At 32.4% G+C, this 22,710-nt stretch overlaps 2 pseudogenes; both read right to left on the reverse strand.

Moving 5' to 3' along the window:
• Window positions 1–808: 808 nt before the first annotated feature.
• On the reverse strand, window positions 809–12,157 carry LOC141714306 (protein FAR1-RELATED SEQUENCE 5-like; annotated as a pseudogene).
• Window positions 12,158–12,486: 329 nt separating this feature from the next.
• On the reverse strand, window positions 12,487–15,443 carry LOC141714307 (uncharacterized; annotated as a pseudogene).
• Between the last annotated feature and the right edge of the window lie 7,267 nt (window positions 15,444–22,710).

The following is a 22,710-nucleotide window of genomic DNA, read 5'->3' on the forward strand; positions in this document are numbered from 1 at the left end:
ATTTAGTTGGGAATTTCAACAGATATTAGTAGTGACTTTGGAGAAGTACATGATTATTGCATAACTGGATATTATGATTGTTAGCCATCAGTGTGATATTTCAAATGGATTATTCTTTTGCAACTTCTGGATATTGCAATGGAATTACATCTCCGATAACTTCAATTTTAAGTCTAAACCCTAAATCGGTGTAATATTTATCGAAAACGTAATATTAACTGATATTTTCGGACCCCTAAACAATACATCAAAAGAAATTTAAAAATAAGAAGAAAGACAAAAAAACCCAAAACTTAAAAGTAAGAAAAATATAAGAAAAAAGACATACACACAAAACATTAGTTCATCTAATGTTTGTAACCTTGGAATGTTAAAAACAATAGCAAAAATGGTATTTTGTGTATCGTTTTTCCCCGTTTTAAAAATTCTACATGATACCCAGTTAAAAAGTGATATTTTAGATCATAATTTTGAAAAGTGACATTTTGGGCATTTTTTACTGAAATAATGATATTTTGGTCAATTTCTCATAAAAATCATATTAAAATAACAATCGATATTCAAAATTAACCAGAAAAATAGTAATAGCAACTTCAAAATTTAAAGACGACAATCAGTATTAAAAAAGAATTATAACAAACAATATCGGCAAACTAGTCACTTGAAATGTACCATAATATCCAAACAGTAAAATTACCAACAATTTAAGAAATATATGAAAATTAAAAAGTAATATCATCAAAAACAGTCATCCAGCTTTCTCTCCATCAACAACTACTACTTTCACATTATTTACTTTTTTCACTTTTTATTTGGCCTTCGCATTCTTCCTTTTTTCACATTTTCTGGCAGCATGAGTAGTTGCTTGACATAGTGCGCACTTCCGAATCCGTTTTTTCGATTTGATCACTGCTTTTTCCCTATCACTCATCAGCCTCTTAAAATAATTGCCTTTATTCTTGCAAATATTAGGGACAAGAATTGTTACTTCTTCCGAAGGTTGCTGACCAACCATAGCAGCCATGTGATCTTTTTTGGTAAAAGCAACAGTAGATTCATCTTCATCATCAAGATCAGTATTCAATTGCTTTATAGTTGAGTTACATGATCCAACTTGTCCATATTAAATCCAGCCTTGTCAACAGATTGACGAAAATCAAACCAGATATTTGTCAGTTTCAAAGATACCTGCTCCAACTTAAAACAAGCACTGGTTACCAAATCTAAATTTGATGAAGTTCCACTCTCAGCATTTATCATCCAACGATTAAGAACAAGACTTTTAGGGAACTTTGTTACTCCAATATGTCTCAACCCACAAAATGAATGTCTGCATACAATACCGCACATAACAAATTTCTTGCAAGAACACACAGCATGGTTCATACTCACAGAGACTTGGGAAAAAATTACAAAAATACAAAATAAAAATCACAAATATATTTAGGACAAATCACAAAAATATCATCTACCAATCACTAAAATAATACATGTAAAAAAATCAAATAACTACTTAATAAATCAGAAAACAATACAACTGAAGTAAAAATTCATAAAATACATACAATTGTATTCTTTGCAATTACATAATATGGAAAAATTATGGAATTGATCATTTGAATAATATATCAAAAGTGATTGCAAAATTATTTTGAATATTAGGCAGGGGGAATAGAAACAATAATATTTAAAAATAGTCCCTTAAAAAGTTTGTCATTGACTTTCACATCCTTGATATCAAAACAAGTAACACCATCAACTTCATTGCTCATACGCTTAATCTGCATATCCACACAAGATGCAAAAATTTCCTCCTGAACTTGGTAAAAAACAGTACGTGTGAATAAACGAGCAGCATCATCTTCAATAAACCATGTGGAAAATGTAGTAGGCACACTTGACTTTGATTCCTCATCCAATCTAGCAGCCTCATTTCTTTGTCTATCCATAGCACTCTCAAATCGTAACCAAAACTCAGACAATGTATCTCCTTGTTTGTGAAATTGAGCAAAAAAAGAATTTTCACTTTCAGATCTCGATGTAGTCCTCATTAACCCAAACATTGCTTCATTTCTAAAAAAAGCGGGAATCCATGATGCCCTTAAGGCATACAAATCTTCCAGCCACTTATTGCTTTCTAAGTTAAATTCCTTGAGAACTGTTTGCCATCCCCTCTCAAACTCCTCAATTTCTATTACAGGTGACCATATGTACATTTTCATCTTTTCCATAAAATCTGTTTCTTTGCATAATCGATTATCAAGCTGCAAAGGTTACATAACACATAAAATAAGTACATAATATAATGTATTAATACTAGGCTATTAAAAAAAATGAAAATCATACCTTTACTGGAAATTTTTCCATAATATGCCACATGCATAAACGGTGTTTAGTAGCAACTAAACCATTCACATCAGAAAAAACATCACGAACAGCTACTTTCATAGCAGGGCATTGATCTGTAACATTGACAACCAGATTTCATCCCATTGCCTTTACTAAATGATCAAAAGCCCAACTATAATCAACAATACTCTCATATGATAAAAGACAAGCCGCAAAAGTCACACATCTATAATGCTTATCCACACCAGTGAAAGGCGCAAAAATCATATTATACCTGCTTTTTTAAAAATATCACAACAAATAATACAATAAAAAATAGAGTATTAAAAACTTGAATCTACAAAAAACAGACGTGCAAAAAAATAATCTACAAAACCATCAGTATATTAAGCACTAAATAAAACATCAAGAATCTTAAACACTTGGAATTTAAATAGTAAACATTATGAATCATTGCATAAAATACTAAAGATGTTTAGTAAAATTACCTATTGGTATCAAAGGTTACATCAAATGACACTGCATCACCACACAACTCAAAGTTCCTCCGACCAATAACATCAGACCAAAACAACTTGTTTAGGTGACCAGAAGAATCAACATCAAAAGCAAAATAGAAGCCTTCAGAATTCTGCTGAATACATTTGAATTTATTAATAATCATTTGCGCATCATTATCTCCAATGGATAATTTCAGATGCCTACTGAAATTTCGAAAATCTCGCAAGTTCGCACCTACATTTGCATATCCGCCATACATTTCTTTAGCAAAGCTAAACATCTTGCTGGAACCAATATTAACTTTTGCACCATTATAACAAAGATTTTTTAAACTAATATCCATCTCCCTATTAACCCTCAACAACTGACGACCATTTTTATCAGCTAATGGATGATTATGTAGCTCAACAAAAGTATTAACAATATACTTATCAGGAAACATATACTTCAAAATCATCTTCGCTTTGCATCCACATCTCCTAGAAACAGTCCTCCTTTTCTTAACTGCTGGATTTGTATCATCCTTAAGATCATTAAAACCTTCACAACTACAAACAAAATGCTTCAGCAGAACACGTCCATCATCATCTGTCTTCTCAGTTGTCTTCCGTATAGTAAAACCACCTAATCGACCATAATTCTTGTAAAACTTGTAACCTTTATCTAGAGAATCAAAAATCTAATTGGTAAGGGTATACTAGTATCACCAACAGAACAAGGTATGTAATTCAAACTGCCACCGGGAGTTATGCTTACACTACTTTCACTTTCAATTGAAGTCACTTCATTAACAACTTAGTACAAATATCACTGCTAATCCGAGACGAATCACCACAAGTAGAACCTAAAAACAAACATTTTTATAAAAGACAAACAACGTAAGATATAAAGAATGTAATTTTTAATAATTCTCACTAACTAATAATAAAAATATAATTAAAATACACATATAAAAGACAAGTAACATTACAATATCAAATAAAACCACTAATATTTAAAAGACGATCAATAAAATAAACACAAAACAAACGAAAAATTTGAACACTCTACAAAAATATATAAATTTCACAAATTCATATACACAAATCTACTCAAACACATAAACCGAATGAAAAACAAAACAAAAAACAAATCTACAACAATAATACTATATAAAATGTTCATCAGGATAAAGATCAACAAATGAACAAATAAAACATAATATCAAGAGCTAATTTAAGCTGAAAACGAGATTATTTACCTTGATTGTCTCTAATTTTATTCAAATCAGATATAATCATCTCTGAGTACTAATCAAGTAACAAAATTTGACGATAACCTGAAAACACTAAGATAGAACAATCAATCACAAAGCAGTATCAACACAGATGAACAGATGAGATCAATATTTAATATTCAATCGAAAAACAGATGAGATCAATCGAGAGAGACGAGAACGATTGAATAAAGAGAACTCTTGAAGAGAGAGAGCAGAGGAGAGATAATTGCTGATGAGAGAGAAAGCAAAAACAGTTATGATATTAAATTCACATAATTTTTGTCTTTTTATGTTTTTTTAATTAAATTAATTGGATGGCTCAGATTAAAAGCTGAAATAAGGATTGAACAACTAGGATTGGTTTCTAATTTTTATTTTAATTTGGGTTTCTATTTGATCATTCCCCTATGTTCATAATTGTTTTAGAACACTTAAACATATTTACTCCCTTCATCCCTAATTATATGTCCATTTTGATTTTGAAGGAGTAAAATCGACCAAATTTTGACTCAACATTAAAAATTATCGATTAATTATTTTTAAAATTTAAAAGTTACACTTTAAAATATACTAAATATACTTTCCATGAAAATATTTCTTTATTAATTTTTTCAATTACATGATATGTGTAAACTTCAGTCAAAATTTGGTTAAGTTGACCGGTCAAAAGTCAAAATAATCATGTATTTAGGTACGGAGAGAGTAAAGAAATAGCCTCGACACGGGGGAAAAATATTATTATACCGATATTATAATTTTATAAGAGTAAAAAAACAATATTTTCATTTGAATATATAGTTTTATTGATAATTTTATGTGTGTTTTAATAATAATTATTATTATTATATTTTAATTAAAAATTAATTTTTGGCTCTTACCAATTGGATACAAATTATGTTAGTCTGATATTAATTGGATTTATCCCAGATATATGGTGTACATTATTTTATTTTAGCCCGCGACCAATTACTTCGACCAAATTTAACTAATTTTTTTAGTTTAATTTTAATTGTTTTATGTTCTGATCAATAAGATAATTTTATTTTCGTTCGGATAAATAGTATATATGATTTTATTTTAGTTAATCGAATTATTGATTATAATTTTGTGTTAGTTTTGATCAATTGTATAATATTTTTTTTATCTTACATGACTAATAAATATATTATTTTATTTATCCTAATTCAATAGTATAACTATTTTAGTCAGATCAGTAATATTATATTTAGTTTTGAATTGATTTTAGTCTGAAGTATGAATTAGAGTAATATAAAACTAAATATGAATTGGAATTTATAATTAGTAGAAAAAGTTGACTTTTAGTATCAATAACAGTAATATAGAGTTCGATATGAAATATAATTTAAATTGATAGAAGAAGTACTTTAATATGAATTAGAATTTAAAGCTGGTAGAAAAAGTTGACTTTAATATTAATAATAATGATATAGAGTTCGAGATGAAATGTACTTTATAATTGCAGAAGAAATTGACTTCAATATAGTTAGAATTAAAATTGACCGATAGACCGACTGACCAATTAAATTTAAATAATTAATCAAGGATCACTACAAGAAATTTCAGTATTGCCAATAAAATATTCGGTTGGTAAATCAAGAAAAACCGTTGGCAAGAGCACTTCCTAACAGAATAACAACCGAACTAGATGGTTAGTGTAAACGCCGTTGGGAAGCATCTAGCTAACGGATTAAGGGTCCGTAGCTAAGCTAGTAACAAAATACTAACAAACTAATAACGCACATCTTGTCATCAAAAGTAACAAACTACCAACAAATAATTCGTCGTTAAATTTAGTAACAAACTTCTAACAGATTTTTTCTAACAAACTACTATCGGATTATCTGTTGTTAAATTTAGTAACGAACTTGTAACATAATTTTTGGTAGTAGATCTAGAAAGACAATGGTAAGTTTAAAAGTTGCTAACAAAAAAATACGACATCATTTCGTTATAACAAATCTGAAATTCGACGTAATTTCGTTGTTAAAGTTCTACATTTATGATGGTGTTCTGTTGGTAAACATGCTTAAATGGTGCAAAGATTTCAATTTCCAGAATTATTGACATTTCTATATCAATAAATATGCAATTAAATTAAAAATTAACAAAATCTAATTTGTTTCATATCATAACGCAACACACTGTCCAAAATGGGGTAAGAGTTGCACTACACTCAAACCCAGCACACAAACACAATATATAGTAAGCTGTCTTAAATCCAAACACAGTGGAATACTGGCCATAACTATAAATATTAGTAGCACTATTAGTGTCAAACATTACCATTCACCATCAACGTACTAAACTAGTTACTTTAGTGGTCACCACCATTTTCACTATCCTCACCATCATTCTCACTATCTAAATCAGTGGCAGGGGTTTGAGCAACTTGTGCAGAAGTAACCTCCAGAATTTTGGCTATTTTTATCCTCCATTACTTTCATCTTATCCTTCATAATTTTTAGCTCTTCCTGCAATTTCTGATTTTCTGCATTGGTTGATGAACTGTTGGGAATTGTCTCCGGCTTATAAAACAGAGTTTGCGATGAACCAACGCCATACACCCTCTTTCTCTTGTCAACCCCTCCTGCTGCCTCAAGAAATATAACATTTTTGTCAATTGGCTCTCCAGCATTCTCATATAACTCATAAAGCTTCAGGAATGTTTCCTGTACACACCAACAGTAGTTACCAACCAAATTTATAACATCAATCCCATAAAATTTATTTCAACATCAACCAGTGACTACAAATATATGGGTACAAGTAACAACATCAACCAGTGACTACAAAATATATGACTACAAATATAAACAGGAGACTTGAAGTAATAAAGAACAAGCACTTCTGAAGGTCAATGCAATATCCGGCTGACATTAGCTTACTTTTTCAAAAAAAAATAATGTTGCATTAATTTTTCTCATCTGCTCAGAACAAACTCTTCCATTTAATATGTACGTCGGACTAGCCTTATTATGTTAGTTTAACTCTATTATAATTATGTATTTCTACTCGTAGCATCACTCCAGTAATTATTTAATGATCTCGTATTTTTCGTGGAAGGGTGCTAGTCTTAGCTTGTTCAGAGATCATTGTTTATATGATTGATATTATTCTCCCTGATCTCTCACCCTTACCATAAATGCAGTAAGATTTCTATAATTTATATGTTGTTTTCTTGAGTTTAAGTAGCAGATATAGACAGTTTATCCAACAATGTTGTAGTGTTACTGGCTTCTCTTTTGAAATATTAACTCTAGGCAGAGGACATACTACCCTTGAAGATAATTTCTAAATAATCACTTGTCAATGAATTCTAATGACAATGAATCATAATTGACAGTATTATAAAATATCTATACTAGTAGTGATTTTATATCAGCATTCTCAACTCTACTAGTAATGTATATTTCATAAAATCAGGAGAGCAGGCTAAAAAAGAAAATTTAAGTAACTTACATATGTTTGTTGACTTTTTTTATCAACCCATACCCTATCTTCATCAGAGTCCTCGCCATCCTCATCATCCTCATAATCGTTGCCATTCTCACCATCTACATTCTTTTTTTTCTTCACTGATCTAGTGTGTGTCACTAAAAATACCTCATCTGCAGTTGGCTCTCGATTGTACTTCATTTTCTATAAAATTATATTTATTGCAAACATTAGAGCAAGTGATAATAATTTTAAAAACTAAGTTGATAAATGAATCACTGGAAGATTACCCAAAGAGCTGCAACTGTCCAATGAGAAGCAGAACCACTAGTATGTGTTGAATGGTGGCCATCAACCCCGCTGGAATGATTATTTTTCTGAATCATAGACTTCCTCTGAAATTCTGAAGTTTCCCAAAATATAATCCAACTCGATGAACAATCTCATCAATTCTTTTATCTCGTTCTTCACCATTTTCCCATCTAGCACGAGCTACACTACAAATTTCTGAATACTTCTTCCGTGCATTTCCTAACCAGCCCTTATATATTATTTTATCTGATTTCCTCCATACAAAATATTTCTACGACAATAAAAAAATACTTGTCACAAATCAATTTATGAATAAATGCAAGTACAAGAAAAGATATTATGTAATTATCTTAAATTCTTCAAAATAGAAATCTTGAGTTTCTTTTGAAATTGACTTCCAGTTATATCCTTCAGGCTCAAGTCTTTCATAGAAGGTTTTTCTAATCCTAGTAGAACATTGATATGAAGGTTCCAACCTTGAAAAATAAAATTTATGCAAGGCATATTAATAACACTGCTTGAATTTGCATAAAATACCCAATTTTCGCAAGTAAAAAAGATTAACTTAAAACTTATACTTTTTCAATGACTTGTACTCGAATCCGTCCATCAGTATGTGTAGAGCCAATAGACCAATAACCGAAATCATTTCCAGCTGTAGAAGATATATTTTGTGTGTTTAGCGTGAGTTGACGCGATTGAGCAGTTAGTTGCTGTGATTGTTGTGATTGATCCGGGGTGCTTGGTCCTGAGTGAACTGTATGTTGTCTTGATAGAACAGGTGAATGTTGCGATAGGGCTAACCTATTTCCAGCAGGGCTCCCAAAACTTCCAAATAAATTTTCCTGAGTTGCATATATTGTATGTTGTTAGTTTATGAGGTTCGTAACGTAAACAAGCAAAATGTGTTCAGACTTTCTAATGTGATTGAATTCGTGACTTACTTGGATGGTGTACTGAGGTTCTGATCGAAAAGGATTCGGCTGTCCAAATTGATGTGAATTGCGTTGTCCAAATTTTTCTTGTACACGCTTTGATGGTTGGACGGGTATGTGTTGTCCTGATTGAGGTGATTTGTGTTGTCCAACTTTTTCTGATACGCGTTCCTTGCTTTTCTGAAATTAATTATCATTTAAATTTCAGTTCACAAAGTAATATTAATTAAGAAAAAATCAAGTACAGCAATAAAGTAATATTAACTAGCTAATTTCTAGAAATACAATTAAAAATCAAACATATAATTACAATTCAAGTTTAAAATGCAGCAAAAATTAAAAAATAGCAAAAAACCACCAACACACTCAAAGACTGTGTATTAAAATTTAAGACCCTAACATATTAATGTATCAAGTTATATACGAGACATTATGCAACTAATATATCATAGCACTTGCATGGCAGTCGCAGACACTCAGAGATTAGATGTTGTCTTACACGTTGTGCAGATTGGGCTTGAATGCCCTGTCCTGATTGACTTGAATTTCCCTGTCCGGATTTTTCTGGTAAGCGTCGTGCAGATTGGGGTAGAACCGACTGGCCTGGCTGAGATGAGTTTCCCTGTCCAGATTTTTCTGGTACACGTGCAGATTGGGGTGAAATTCGTTGGCCTGACTGAGTTGAATTGCCATGTCCCGATTTTTCTGGTATGCTTTCTGATGGACTCACATACCTCCTCATTCTTTCCTGTAATAATATACATTAAAAATTGGTTAATTTGAATGAGCATTAACCTGGTGATGAACAAGTAGTCTTATAGCTGATGTATTTATCATTGTAGTATTTTTATCATAATTAAACATATAATTACAATTCAAGTTTAAAATGTAGCAAAAATTAAAAAAAAGAAGCAAAAGTAATAAAGTTGAATAATAATCTTAAAACCAAACTAAAAGGTCGAAGAGTCCCCATATTATGTTTATGTAGAAACCGGAGAAATCAAAGTGCCAATGTTCACATAAACACCAGTATTCATTTCATTTGCAGTTCCAAGATCTTGCAAGTTTCATTCTCATCCTTGTTTTTCAATAATTACACTAATATTTTATTGCTTCTCCCCTTATCTATAGTCCCAAGATTTTGTGTCAAATATCGAAATACTTTAGATGAAACAGTTAATTTGTTTTTCTTGTATAATTTATAGGTTAATAAAATAAAAAATAAAAAATCCAACGCCTAACCTTTTCTAGACTGAATCTAAGACCTAAACACTAAACTATCCTATAACATTTATAAATTTTAAATTTGATTTTTAATAACTAAAGATTTATCTCAATTGATATACGTGGCACTAGCAGTAGCTGCAGCCTGCAATCAAATACTTGTATGCAAAAGCCTCTTATCTCCTTAGTAAACTACACAAGCAATTTGGTAAACCTCCACAAGTAATGTATTATGGAGTTCCCTTACACATAAGATGGTCAGGAAACCAAAACTAAGTCAACAGCGACAAAGCTCATCAACCTCAGTTTGTACACTGTACTTCAAATTTTCTCCTTTTAGTATATTTGTTTTTAAGTTTCAACCCATAAATGCATAAACCAGAGAGAGGCACACAGATCATAATATGAAGTGGCTATAGTTTTTATCTGATGAGGAATTCTTACCCGTTCAGTTTTCCTGTGGAATGCTTCCAGCCTTGACTTGAGAACTTCTGCAGTATCATCTTTACGCTGCATTAGTGGCTCTCCAGTAACCTATAACACGAGGGTAGAAATCACATTAGGATAACTTTTTCATACCGTCAACCAATAACTGGTCATCATTTGATACTAGGAAATGAGGGATAGCATGTAAAATAAAATTTTCCAAATAGTACCATTAAGAAAATGAAAATAGTACCATTAAGAGTTGTTTGTAAATACAATTGACTCATACTACAACAAAACTATCTTATCAAGAGATACAACTCCTTGAACAATCTCTAGTACTGTCCTGTTGCGCTGGCATACTTCTGCCAACTCTTCTATAGGAATAGTAATGATATCAAGTTTAAAATGCAGCAAAAATTAAAAAATATCAAAAAAAACACCAACAAGACAGACACCTCAGACAAAAAATTGAAAAGATAGCTCATGGGACCTTGCTAGGAACAAGTCACACGTAAGTTGTAACTTTTGGCTATTCTGTTTTTAGAAGTATGTATTGTTAGCAGTTCTTTTGATGTCTTTTACCTTCATGCCTGCAGCTATGTGTTAAGTGGCGCTACACATGACAAGCCAGCAGCGAAAATGGTATACATTCTTAGCATTCTTTTTTTCCTAATAAGAATATCTGACCAAATAATTTTTTCTAAATAGTACCATTAAGAAAATGAAAATAGTACCATTAAGAGTTGTTTGTAAATACAAATGACACACAATACAACAAAACTATCTTAACAAGAGATACAACTCCTTGAACAATCTCTAGTACTGTCCTGTTGCGCTGACATACTTCTGCCAGCTCTTCTATTGGAATAGTAATGATATCAAGTTTAAAATGAAGCAAAAATTAAAAAATATCAAAAAAACACCAACAAGACAGACAGCTCAGACAAATAATCGAAAAATACAACAGGAACGCAGAAGACAGACACCTCAGACACTGGCCACAACTTTGAATAAAACTACATTAAAAAACTATACACTAAGGACTTACATGGTCACTATAACTAGCTTTCTCAGTAGTCATCTTAGGGACCTGACTATTATGAGCAAGACCATCCTTCTTGCCAATATTTGCACTCCGATTGGCTTTTTTTTTTTACAATCTGAAATATAATAATAACATTATGGCTATACATAGAAATAACCTGAAATTTTAATTGAATTTAAAGTTCACCTTAGCAAAACCGTCATGGATATCATCTGCACTTCCATCAGTTTCACCTCCGCTGTGTTTCTTTGGACTCGCATAATGAGCAAAACCAACACCTTTATCCCAAATACCCTTGTCTTCATCAAGACTTCCATCTTTAGTCATGGGCTGAAAAAAGAAACAAGTTAATTGAATCATATATCCAACCAATACATTACAAGTTAGGTTGTTCTTACATCTAAATTTGCAGATTAAATAGGGGTTTTAAGGGGTTGCATAAAAACAACCCCTCGTCCTTAAAATAACTAGTTTTAAGGGGTTACACATACACAAAACTCAATTAATTGAAGAAAATAGTGAACATCACCATTTCATCCATAAATAGAGATAGAAAAACAGATAGATAATGAACACTATGTACCCATACAGATATAGAGAAGAAAATGAATAAGCACATACAGATAGAGGAGTTGCCAATTTTTTCATCTTCATTTGGTGTCATTCACAGCTCGATTGAGATTGTTTTCGGTGCCTTTTTACAGAGAAAAAAACCCTAGTTTGCTTGTGCTTCATCCCCAATCTTCTGTTGTCCCTGTATTTATATTTTTCATAAAAAATACAATTAAAATATTAAACTCAATATATTGTACCGCTTATACGAAATAACTTAAACTTACAATAATATAACAACATTTATAATATTTATATTTATATCTATCTTTTAAATACATATATATATAGTATATATGTATATATATTTAAAAATAATTAAATACATTTATCTAAAAAAGTGCATACTTTGATAGCTAAAAAAATTATTCGGAGGAATCAATATATTCATCTTCACAATTATCACTATCTTCGGTTTTTGAAGATCCGTCATATTCGGATTCATGTTCCATTTCTTTCTCCGGAGTTTCATCTAAATCTACTCCAATTCCGCTTTCATCATTTAGATGTGTGGCAATATCATCCGTACTAATATGATTTAGATGTGTAGGAATATTATCTTGAAACAGTTCTTGATTTGATGTTGGGGTTTGAGGAAGTTCAACAAGTGATCGAGCCTTTACTTTGCACACAACTACCCAATCCATTTTGTCTCGTTTAAGACTTGGATAATTACAAAAGTAGACTTGCATGGCCTGCATTGCTAGTACAAACGGTTCGTACACACGCAATCTCTTTTTTTTATTAACCTCAACAATATTATACCGTGGATGAATTCTTGTTCCAACATTAGGTGTAGGGTCGAACCATTCACACTTAAATAAAACTGTTTTCTTCGCTGGAAAATGTGGATACTCGACAATCAAAATCTCTTCAACTATTCCAAAGTAATCATTAAAAGCCTCGCTATAATTTGATCCTTTGATACATACTCCACTGTTGAACGTTGACCTGTCAGCCCCATATTCCCGTGTGTGAAATTTGTACCCATTCACGTAGTAAATTGGTACTGACTTTACCGAACGTAGAGGTCCAAATGAAATATCCCGAATATATTCATTCGGAACCAATGATAGATCTTGAGCCTAAAATTGTTAGTGGTGACTATTAGAATATAGAAAATATTTCACAGTTATGTAATATTAGTTATGAAAGTATCAACTAACTTACATAATTTTTGAACCACATCGCAAAATCACTTTCTAAGCACCAATCAACTTCAACACTAGTTAGATGTGGATTATGTTCCCGAAGTTGATTTATGAATATTCTGATTAAACAAAAATAAAGTAATTAGATCACATGACATATTTTTTTTAATGGCATGGACATACAAGTACGTAATAATTGTAATTAACTTACTCGGTATATGGTGCAACCTCAGGACAATTAAATAAGATATAATTGTGAGCTGCCATGTATTCTCGATCATCAAGATAACGTGTATTGACACTACCATGTGCACGTCCAGGATGAGAAAATATATAAATATTTCCCTCAAAACTCTCCTCACCTCCGCTAGGATCGTTTCCGGGAACTTTTCTATGTTTTGTTTGAACATGTTGCTTAAAATAGTGCGAGCAAAAAGTGGAAGCTTCCTCTACCAAAAAAGCATTGCATATTGATCCTTCAACCCGTGCTTTATTTTTCACATTATTCTTCAAGTGGCGTAAAAATCTTTCAAACAGATACATCCAACGATACTGTAAAGGACCTGCAATGCGTGCTTCATATGGCAAGTGCACTAAAAGATGTTTCATTGAGTCGAACAATGCCGGTGGAAATATGCGCTCTAACTTGCAAAGTATGATAGGAATTTGTTCTTCAAGTCTACGCATATCACTTACCCTCAAAGTATGTGAAGTGAGATCTCTGAAGAAAAGGCTTAATTCTGTCACGGCCTCCCAAACATTATTGGGAAGAAATTCTCGAAAAGCAATCGGAATCGTTGCATAAACACGTGACAATCATGACTTTTCATTCCAAATAATTTGTATTTCTTCATGTTAATGCAACGCCCCATATTTGAAACATATCCATCTGGAAATTTAAGATCTTTCAGCCATTCACGTACTTTTTATTTTTGCTTTTTGTCCAAGCTATAACATGCTTTTGGATACTTCCGAGTCAATTCATCAAATGCTAACTCAGGTCTCCGACAAATCATTGCAATATCATTTCTTGCCTTGGAATTATCTTTGGTTTTACCTTCAATGGCCATGATGGTGTTGAAAATATTTTCAAAGACATTTTTCTCAACATGCATAACGTCAAGATTATGTCTAATAGACAATGTACTCCAATATGGTAAATCCCAAAAGATGCTTCTTTTTTTCCATCCACAGTTGTAAGTTTTAATGACTCTAGCATTGTGCTCCTCACTTCCCAATTCAGTAACTTCCATCAAACCAAGTGACTCAATTTCTTGAAACACATCTTCACCTGTTCGGACTGGTGGGGCAGATTCGGTCACTGTCTTTCCCTTTGTAAACCAGTTTTTATTCTTTCGAAATGGATGATTAGCAGGTAAATTTTTTCGATGATTATCAAACCATGTAGTCTTTCCACCATGGGAAAGATTATATGCATCATGATCATGAGCACAATGAGGACAAGCTAAATGGTCAGCAGTTTTCCATCCAGATAATATTGAATAAGCAGGGAAGTCACTAACAGTCCACATCAATGCAGCTCGCATATGAAAATTTTGTTTTAAAGAATTATCCCATGTCTCCACGCCAACATCCCACAACATTTTTAGCTCAGCAATCAATGGTTGAAGAAAAATATCTATCTTTTACTTTGGATTTTTTGGGCCAGGCACAAGTATAGATAAAAACAAGTATTGTTCTTTTGAACACATCCATGAAGGCAAATTATATGGAGTCACTACAATTGGCCAAGAAGAATGTGATTTACTCGTTGCACCAAATGGTTGAAACCCATCAGCAGAAAGTCCCAGTCTAACATTTCTCGTCTCTGAGGAAAATGAGGGATGTGCTCTATCAAACTGTTTCCACTCCTCCGAGTCTGAACAATGACGCATCACACCTTCTTCTTGATCATGTTCAACATGCCATCTCATATGGGTTGCTGTCGTAGACGCGGCATACAACCTTTGCAATCTCAACGCTAATGGAAAATAGATCATCCTTCTAACAAGCATTTTCTTTCTCTCCTTCTTAGATCTGTTATGTCTTATTTTGTATCTCGCATGTGAACAAAATTTACACGACTCCATGTTGACATCTTCACCCCAGTATATCATGCATCCATTAACACAACAATCAATCTGCTCAGAAGGAAGCCCCAATTCTTCCATATACTTCTTCGTGCTATAAAAGCTATCAAGAAACGTATTATCTTGAGGCAAGATATCTTTGAAGAATTATGACGTCTGATCATAACATGTCTCTGACCAATGATGATCAGATTTCAAACTCAACATTTGAGCCATGGCAGACAACTGAGAAGTTTCACAACCTTCATATAACTCTCTCTCAGATGACTTTAAAATATCATACAATTTTTGTGCCTCTGCATTTGGAATCTCCGGATCAAAACTTGGGCCCGCAGCATCCATCACCATGTTGTACATTAGGTTGTCATTACCTTGGGTATTGGAGTAATGTGTGGATGATTGTTCTCCACTTTGTCTAGCAACATATGGCTCTCCATGTCGATCCCACACATAATAATCTCTTACAAACCCTTTCTCCAATAAGTGTAATTTTACCGTCTCCGCATTCCAGAATTTGCGATTCTCACACTTGAAACATGGACACTGAATATTGTCCCATTCAGGGATGTTAACATATTGCATATAATTTTTCAATCCATTTATAAAATCTCGAGTTAAAAATCCCCGACTATCTTTTCTTTGATATATCCAGGACCGATTATTATTCATATTAAATGTTATAGTAACCTGCAAAAATATCAAATAATTTTAAGAAAAACATAACATACCATATTTAAACAAACAAACTTAATGTATTGGTAATTAGCAAGATAAAAATATAATATCATAATAAAAATTATAATCGACCCTAATAAGAAAATAAGAAATTCCTAAATGAGCACTAATCGACATATACAGTATAATTCATCATACTTCATTTCATTATTGCCAACAACACATTCCGTTGGCGAGTTAAAATTTGGTTGGTAAAACATATTAGTAACGGAATGACCACAGAATTGCTACGTCGGTGTAAACTTTGTCCACAAATTTGAAAGAGATTTGCAAGCTAATAATTACAATGCACATATAGAAACATCAATAAAATTTGCAAATCAGCTAGTCAAAAAACATAATGCAATAAAATTTGCAAATCAGCTACTCAAAAAACATAATGCAAAACACAGTTTAATCTTGAAGTTAAAGAAAAAGACCGACTTTATTAATTTAATTGTAAATAAATCGTTCTTCAATCCTTAACTTGATTTTTTAAGAATATATATGGACAAGATCGGAGGTGGCTTTCAAATGAGCTGAGTAGAAGAAAATGAATAAAGTCTAACTAAATCTGAATACAATATTTGGGACGTATGGTTGGTTGAGAAGGTAGGTGCCCGTATTAAATTTAGTTATTACATTTACTAAGGGAACGCTAACGGATATAAAGTTGACCGATCTACATTTATAACAAATTAGTAACGGAATACTAACGGAATACAATTTATCATTTCCGTTGGCAAAACGTTAAGCTTCTGTTACTATTTAGTTGCTATTCTGTTACTAGTTCGCAAAGAAAATTCTGATTTTAATCCGTTGGCAATTCTGTTGGCAGATTTTGGCGGGCTTTTTTGACGCCCATTTTGCCAACTAAAATTTCCGTTAGTAAATATTTGTTGGTGTACAATTGGGCTTCCGTTATTATTCGTTTGGCTTTTTAAAATCTTAAATTTCGTTGGTAATCTGTTAGTAACTACCAACGGACTGTTATCCGTTCATTTTTGTTGGCATTATCCAGAATTCTTGTAGTGGATAATTAAGTAATTTTAGCAGGTATGACCAACCGATTACCAAACTTTCCATGTTTCGTCTATTATAATATAATATAGACCAGTTTTATACATAAAAAGCGTACTATTTCCAGGGGATAGGGAATATATTAAAACTACTTTCCTTACCGCTTATCAAACTTAATAAAATTTATACAAATAATAAATAAAGAAATGTGTAAATGCATGATTTTTACTTAAAATTCTTAACATATATTTATTGAGTAATGTTATAGACACAATTTTTTTAAATAAAAGTGGAAGTATGCGTTAATCTAATTGATGATGCAGTCATGACATTTTATAATTATTTTGATGGAAAGTAATTTTATATCTGTGTATTGCTAATTAAACTGAAGCTGATAAGGGCCTCTTTGGCGACAAAAAAAAGTTGTTTATTAACTTACCCGTAAATATTTGTTTATAACGACGTACTTTTTCATAATTTATTCTGATTTTTTTTATTAATTTTAGTTTTAAAATATAATTTGTTAATGTTATTGAGATTTATTATTCATAAATGAAGATAATTATATTTAGAAATTATTTATTTTATTTCATCTAAGTAAAAGAAATTCCGACTTATAAATAAATTATTCAGACACTTATATTAGCTTATAAGTTTTCATCTACTTATTATTTATGCAATTTAATTTATAAATGACTTATTTTAGGATTTTTCAAATGGCTACACGGCTAGATCATTCCGGCTGTGGCTTTAGGTAACAACTTTATGGTGATATAATTAATTTATTAAACAAAATAAATAATTTTTTCATGGCTGGAGTTATGTCACGATCGTTTGCTGACCGGAAATTAACTAAATTATTGAATAAAAATTTCAAAACTTTTTTTTGAATAATATTTGTTTGGAATATGAAACCCGGAAACATGATTTTTCTTAAAAAAATAAAATTTTACCATTTAATTATTATAAAAGAGTTATGAAAAAATAACAACCTAATGTTTTATTTTAGATATTTTCCTCTTTCAAAATAATAATCATCTTCCAAAAATGTTGTTCCAAAAATTCTGTTTTGAAAATCCTGAAACAAAATAAACGTGGAAAATCAGGTATTTTACAAGAAATCAGACAAATGAAATAGAATCAGATCATCTAAAAATATAATTTTCCTACACTTCAAAAAATTAGAAAAGTAAATAATAAATTTTCAAAACTATATTCCATAAAATAAACTGTACTTAAATGGCTTCAATTTTTTTTAAACAGTTTAAACTTTAAAGTAAAAACATTTAAACTGTTAAAGTGCAACTAAAAACTAGTCTAGTTGTAAACAATGAGTCTTGTCTTTTGACATGGTATGAAAGTCTTTTGTCGTCTCTTGTCTTTTAGTTTATTTCATTAGTCTGAATCATGGATCCTGCTAGCAATTTGATAAATGCAATGAATAATATCCCTTTGGATGATGAGGAAGAGGGAGGTCTGGCCATCGAAGCGGAAGTGATACAAGATGCAAAACAATATTTTCAGGGTTTTGAGGCAAATCTCTGTGTCGTAGCACGTTTCATAACAGAAGGAAATATATATTTCCAAGCCATGCAGCAGACGATGACAGCACTTTGGAAACCAGGAAAGGGAGTATACATCAAAGATCTAGACGTGAATCGCTACCTTTTCCAATTTTATCATGAAGTGGACGTTAACAGAGTCATGGAGGGTTGCCCATGGTCTTTCAATAGAAGAGCACTGATAATGGCACGATTGAAGAAATGAGAAAATCCACGATGTGTCGAACTTAATATAATGGACCTATGGGTTCAAGTTTATGATCTAAAGCCGGAGTTCATGTCGGAGAGAATCCTCAAGGAGGTGGGTAATTATGTAGGTAAATTTGTAGCTTCTGCACCAAGTAATTTTGTTAGGGTTTGGCGTGACTATCTCCGTGTACGAGTTACAATTGATGTTCCTAAACCACTCAAAAGAAGAATGAAAATCAAAAGTACAGGGAATGAGTGGTTCTGGATATCGTTTAAGTATGAGAATGTACCAACATTCGGTTTTATCTGTGGAATTATGGGACACGCTGATAAGTTTTGCAGTCATTTATTCGTAATACCAGAAAAAGATATTGTCAAACCATATGGAGACTTTATGAGAGCACCATTTAAACGTCATGCGAAGTAGATTGGGGCAACGTGGCTTCGTACGGGAATAGATGACGGTGATTGGAGATCGAATTCAGGCGAAAACCAGGATCAGAGTAGACAAAGTGATGGAAATCAAGATCCACCTTTTACGCCTACAAATCAAGAGATAGTTGTGAATGGAGTGAATGTAGGGAGGAATGAAATTCAAAATGAGAAGATGGGCGGGATACTGGAGATAAGAAATCGGATAAATGATACCCCTATGATTACGCCATCTAATACAAGGGAAGTAGTTACAATTGTTGAAACAAAAAAGCGCAAAACAGATGGGGCCTCGGGTTTAGCTAATACATTGGGCTGCACACACGAGACAGTGATGAATTCGGAGGCAAGATAATTAAACCAAATAAGCCCAGTTAATATTATGCATCCAAAAAATGGGGAAGTGGCGAGTACTCACAGGAGTGCTCGCCAAGGATTACGAGTATTATCAGCTGGAATTGCCATGGGCTTGGGACCCCATGGGCTTTATGAAAGGCATATGTCATAGCCTACTCGTTTATTCGAGTATTTAACTCAACTCAAATAAGAATGTAATAAGTAAATAGTGGATCAAGCATCAGAGAGATCTCACAAAGTAACATCTGTCAAAGAATAAAGAAACATTGTTCATCTGCAGACTTGAAGATTCACTGGAAGAAGTTCAAGAATTTGATCATGCCTCAGTGATATAAATCAAGATCGTGGATTTAATCAAGTGACAGAGATCTCGTCAAGGTATCATTTATTACAAGGATTCAATCAGAACAACAAAGTCAAGACATGAAGAAACGTCACGGAAGTTAGTCACTCATGAACCAGACAGTACATCGAGTGTCAGCATTGAAGTGACGGAATTGATTCATAAGTCTCAGAGACTTTAAGAAGATTGTCAGAAGAATGGATGCTGCTCAGGGTTAGTATTAATTCTCTATTAATTAATTAAGTCATATAATTTAATTAAGAAAATAAATTATATCTGCAAGGATTAATTTATTGATTAATTGAATTAAATTGATTAATTAATTTAGAATTAATATTAAGGATTTTCAGAATGTTAATTGATTAAAATCTGTGATAATTCTAAGTAAGACAACTGATTGTACTAGTATGACAATCGGTATGACAATTGATAGTCATACCGAATGTCTTGCTAATTCAGTTGATTGTATTGATAGAATTTTCAATTAGATTAAAATCAATTATGTATTCAGAAAAACAATTTCAATTGTACTACTATGACAATCGGTATGACAATCAATAGTCATACCGAAAGTCTTGCTAGTTCATTTTAATTGTCTTCCTAAGCTCTAATAGATTGTCTCACCGAAAGTCATTCAAGCTCAAATAGATTGTCACACCAGTTCTCAACAACTTCGGCTGTGATTGATTTAAAAGGAAGCAGAAGACAATATCAACTATTAACTCAGCAAAAACAGAGCAGATACAGAACAAGAAAACACAGCAGAAAACAAAAGAAAATATTTCATCATTCCTCTGCTTATTCAAGATCAAATATTCTAGTTTGTTAATGTTAAATCCAAACCACTAGAATTACTTATCTTGTTCTTGTATATCAATCTAGCGGATTAAAATCCCTAGAACTTAATCTCAAATCGCTTTTAGCATTTGATCTTTTAATTACAAAAATAGAAAAAGTTCATGTCGAATTTATTCTAAATTTGTAATAATTGATTTGAGATTAATCCCTTGTAATCGATACCGTAGTTGTAACACCTTTCAAGTTTAATAAAAGTTTTATTTAACTTGAATTTTGTTTCACAATTTTATTCCGCATTTTATTCGACGAAACGGTATTGTTTGCATTCAACCCCCCCTTCTACAAACAAATTGGGACCTAACAATTGGTATCAGAGCCTTCTGATTAACGTACAAATCAAGATCCTAGACTTTTGTGTTTCTTTCACTTCTTGAATTTTTATTCACTCAAAAATTCATAATGACTACACAAAAAGTTGGAACCGTTAAAATTCCACTTTTCGATAAAGAAAATTATGTGATGTGGAAGAAGAAGATGCTACTGTTTTTACAGGTTGCTAATCCCAAATATTTGCAAGTGTTGAAGAAGGGTCCAAAAATTCCTATGGTTATTGAACCAGAGGTAATAGAGAATGATGTGGTGATCACCCAAGCGAGAACTTATGTGAAGGATCCTGAGGACTTCTCTCCTGCTGAAATAGAAGAAGCTTCCCTGGATGCTAGCCTTCAATTAATCTTAGTAGATTCCCTTAATCCCCTAATGAACAGACATGTGATGAATTGTAAAGATTCTAAACATATCTGGGAAACTATTGAGATTATTAATGAAGGCACAGAGGAAGTTAGGGAGAACAAACTAGAAATCCTAACCTCTGAGTATGAATACTTTAAATCTAATCCAGGAGAAGGAATCACTGAAGTGTTTGAGAGGTACAATGCATTGATCAACAACCTGAACATTAATGGTAAATACTATTCCATCAGGGAGGTCAATAAAAAGTTCCTTTTAACACTGCCAACTCATCTCGAACATAGAATCACTGCCATAAGAGAAGCAAGAGATCTGAGTGATATTTCTTTGGAAAGGCTATATGGTGTGTTGAAGACTTATGAGTTGGAGCAGATTCAGCAGAAGGAAGTTTACGGGAAAGGAAGAGTGGTCAGCACGTCTACTGCTCTGGTAGCTGATGAACAACAACAACAACCACTATATCAACAACAATCTCAACAGTCAGATAGAATGGTACAGTCTTCCAAGGCTGAAGATAATGTGATAGTAGCAGAATTTGATTCACCTACTACAAATCAATCAGGAGATGATTATTATTCCTTGGAAGAACTGGAGCAATTGGAGGATGAGTCAATGGCCCTGATTGTCAAGAGATTCTCAAATGTCAGATTCAAAAGGAATCCCAAGTTCAAGTACAAGTCCAACTACAACAGATTCCAGAAAGGTGGATCTTCATCCTCTAACACCAGCAGTGGTGGGTATAAAACAGGGATGGTTGATCGGAGCACCATTCGATGCTTCAACTGTAATGAGTTGGGACACTTTGCCACAGAATGCAGGAAGCCAAAACAAGCAAGGAAGAACTCTTATGATTCTAATCAGAAGAGTAAATCTGAAAGGGCGTACCTGGCAAAGGGAAGAAGTTGGGATGATACTGACAGTGAAGACGAAGAAGTTGGGAATCTTGCTCTCATGGCTAGTGATGCAAGCACCTCATCGTCAAGAAAAGAGGTAAAACTTTCTGATGCTGAAATGGTTTATCATCTAAGAGGTAACTTAGATTGTGCTCGTCGTGATAATGAATTGTTAAATCAACAAATCAAAGACCTTGAGAAAGAGGTCAATGAATTAAGACTTGTGCACATTAATCAAGATAAACTTAAAGACCAAGTATCTTTTCTAGAGAATAGAGTTGACTGTTATA

This window comes from Apium graveolens, chromosome 3 (genome assembly GCF_009905375.1).
Source record: "Apium graveolens cultivar Ventura chromosome 3, ASM990537v1, whole genome shotgun sequence".
Taxonomy (NCBI): Eukaryota; Viridiplantae; Streptophyta; class Magnoliopsida; order Apiales; family Apiaceae; genus Apium; species Apium graveolens.